The sequence below is a fragment of the Augochlora pura genome, chromosome 4, assembly GCF_028453695.1.
Source record: "Augochlora pura isolate Apur16 chromosome 4, APUR_v2.2.1, whole genome shotgun sequence".
Classification (NCBI taxonomy): Eukaryota; Metazoa; Arthropoda; class Insecta; order Hymenoptera; family Halictidae; genus Augochlora; species Augochlora pura.
In genome coordinates, this window is record NC_135775.1 from 12853049 (window position 1) to 12856468 (window position 3420).

Sequence of the window (3420 nt, forward strand, 5' to 3'; positions counted from 1 at the left end):
GGTTTTACGGTTTTCGGAGCTGCCGGCCTTCCTCGATCACGGCGCAGGCTTCGAACGTAGCGAATTAGGATACTTTGACCGGAGTCTGTTCCGAACTCCGACGGAAGTTAAGGATTCAACGCTCGCTTGACACGTTCACTGCCAAGTCACCCGTCTCTATGGATGACGGAATTATTTGCTCAGATTTGAAAATTTATTTGTTCGCTACTCGTGCCTTCTTAATTTCATCATGATCCGTGAACCGTAAGGATATTTGCGAATGTAAATTGACGTCACGCAACTTAACTTTCGAATTCTAATTTGGTTAAATAAAATACGTTAATTTAATGGGATTTTCGAGGTGGGTGGCGTAGCAGTCGAAGTGCGTTAATCGCGCACACGCATTCGTACGAAATGCCAGATTACCAATAAAACACAATTAAATCTATGAATTCCGAAGCTGTATGAGGAGTCCACTTTTTAACATTGTATGAATTATTGATATATAATAATACAGTTTGTAACAATGAGAAACGCAGGGAATAATAAACAACACGAAGCTCGCAGAGAAAGTCAAGAAAGTTGATAATGAAATAAAGAACCAAGTTATCGAGTTATTATGACTATTACATTACATAATATAATATTATATTAAGGTTTATTATGAAGAGTAAAAGATATAGTTGCAGCAGAATAGAGGAAATCCAGAAAACCGGAATCCATAAGAGTATTAGATTCAGAAGAAACCGGATCTAAAAGCCTGTAATAACGTGTATCCAAAAGAATAGGAAGTTTAAGAACTTTAGTCACCGTGACAGACTTCTCAGCAGCACGTAGACAAAATATCGTCGGCGGATGGCCAAGCGAGGAATACAACTTTTTTTTTCTTCTCCCCTTTAATTAATCTCGCTTCCGCGCGGAAGTCTGGAACAGTTTTCCGCCGCCGTGCCGCGCCGCGCCGTGCCGGTGATTCCCGCTTGTCCCGGGGAATTGCGATCTCCCGTTCGCGTGTCTCGTGCCGGCCGTACCTGCTATCCCGCTTCCAGGAGCAATTAGTCACGGTGCTCTTGATAAATCGCTGGAATCCTGACCTCCCCTTGCAGGGGGTTTAAGTCCTCGGGCTACGGACCCTCCGCAAATATCCAATAAACAGGCGGGCCGACTCCTAGGCTGGATGGCTTCTCCTCTCTACCTGCACGTCGGGCATTAACCTTCACCTATCGAGGAGATCGGCTTACCTTAATAATCGTAGGTACACCGTCGCCGTTCGAAGGGGGTTAGGACGGTACGGGGCCAGGAATACGCGGCCTGGATCAGAGTATGAGGGTGTTTCCATGGCGCTGCGCCGAGATCGTTCGTCACGCATGAGAAACGCAGCGATCGGTACTTGCCGAGATATGTAATGAAACATTCTTAGCCTCTCCCGCGATATCCCTACCTGCGATATCCTATTTTCCAGTATGAACTCGAGACATTCAATTTCGACTTTGTCTGATCATTGGCACGCTATCTCTCCTGGCGAACTTTGCCTTTCTTCTATTAGGTCGTTCGGAAAGTCGTTTCGTTTTTTTCTTGGTGGAAATGAAACACAATAGATTACTAAAGAAAATCTATTGTAAAGAATCAAACAAAATTTTTAGCAAACAAGACTTACTACATCAGTTGTCCAATTATATAATAATTATGCATCTTAAGCGTGAAGTTGGCTGTGAAAAAATTAAGTCTTTTCTTGGGAAAAACGAAATTACTTTCCGAACAACCCAATAGTATGATCCTTCTTCGGCTCAGACTCTTAAACTGAGTTTAACCCTTTGCCCTACGATTCTTTTCACGCTGCGTTGATCAGCATTTATTCATCCTTAATATTTTTAACAAAAGGACCAGACAGTTCTCGTTCATCTTTTTGTCTTTATGTATTTTTGTTTCGAAACTTTGATAATAGAAGAATTTATTTTTATTTCGATGTAGAAGAAATTGATAATATTCATATTTAGTAGATGTTGCATGGAACCTGTATGACGAGTCTGACTCGTTACAATAGCTTGAACGTGACATGCCCTGTCTCGCGTCGTTGCGATTTAACTTGCTCTTTAAACTTTACTATATATAGTATCAACCAATAACGTTAAGTTTACAACCGTCATCCATCACGATTACGCTCAACAGCTTGTTCCATCGGTTTCCTTTTAGTCTTTTAGTTGCGGACGACGCGCGTACGTGTTACAAGGAAATGGCAATTTTAAAGTTGACAACAAAAATACTTCTTCTACGATTTATGTTGAAATGCGTGTGAAACATATTTATAAAATTCGCTCGTCTTAGAATAATTTGAGAACAAGTTTCGAATGAAACTACAGTCATTGTGATTGATAAAACGCGTACAAAGTTGATCTTAAAAGTAGATCGACGCAGGGGAGTTGGTAAAGCACATAGGTTAAGAACTGCCGACAATGTGTACAGTCAATTTATGTGCTCCATTATGTCGTTATATCGCTTTTCAATATTTAACGGTACAAATATCGCAGTCCTTTTTATTTCCTTTTTGAAACTGAATCAAACAACGAGCCCCATATTTAACCCTTTTGACAGCGAAATTTTCGAAATTTTCTATGTTGACTCACCGATTATTTCAAAGATAAGTTTAATTGTTCAAAGTGTAAGGACGCTTCGTGATGCTGTGGATATACATTTCACCGCGGAAATAATTTAATTGAGGAATCGATTAAGTCGGAGATAAGGTTGTAAATGAAAGCCGGACGGTTCCGTCGCAGGCGTTCCTTCGAATAAGTATCATTTTATTAATATCTCTGTCGTTATTTACAAAACTTTGTAATAATCTCTAAATTTCTTCACCGTCACACGCTACTCTCTATTCGTCAATCTATTATACTTTGACGCTCGTATATGTGTACACGTGTATCCATGTCGCTGTGTGTGCGCGGCGGCGCGCGCGTGTATGCGTGTGTGTAATCAGATGCGTTACATTAATGTCGATAATGCTCGAGTTTCCATTTCTCTCCTTCCTAAATCGCGTTTACAGTAGAACGGGAACGCCGTGCTCGGTTCGGGGCGAGCAACAAGAATTCCGCTTCGTACGGCGTTTTCGTTCGTCGCTGATCCAACTTTTGCACCCCCTGCTCCCACACCCCCGTCTCACTCTCTCTCTCTCTCTCTCTCTCTCTCACTCTCGCTCTTTCGATCTCGCTCTCGCTCTCGCTGTCTCGCTTTCTCTCTCACTTTCTCGCTCTCGACCCCTTATTTCCTTGATCGGGCAAACGTCCGTATAGACCACCGTACACATTATTCTTATTTACATCATCGGGATTCATGGCTGTGACCTCGTTATCACCGCGCCGGGATACACGCTTTTCTCTTGGTCTCTTCCGACCGGGAGAGCCTCCTCTTTCTGCTCGCCCTCCTCTCTCATCTCCTCTCACCTCC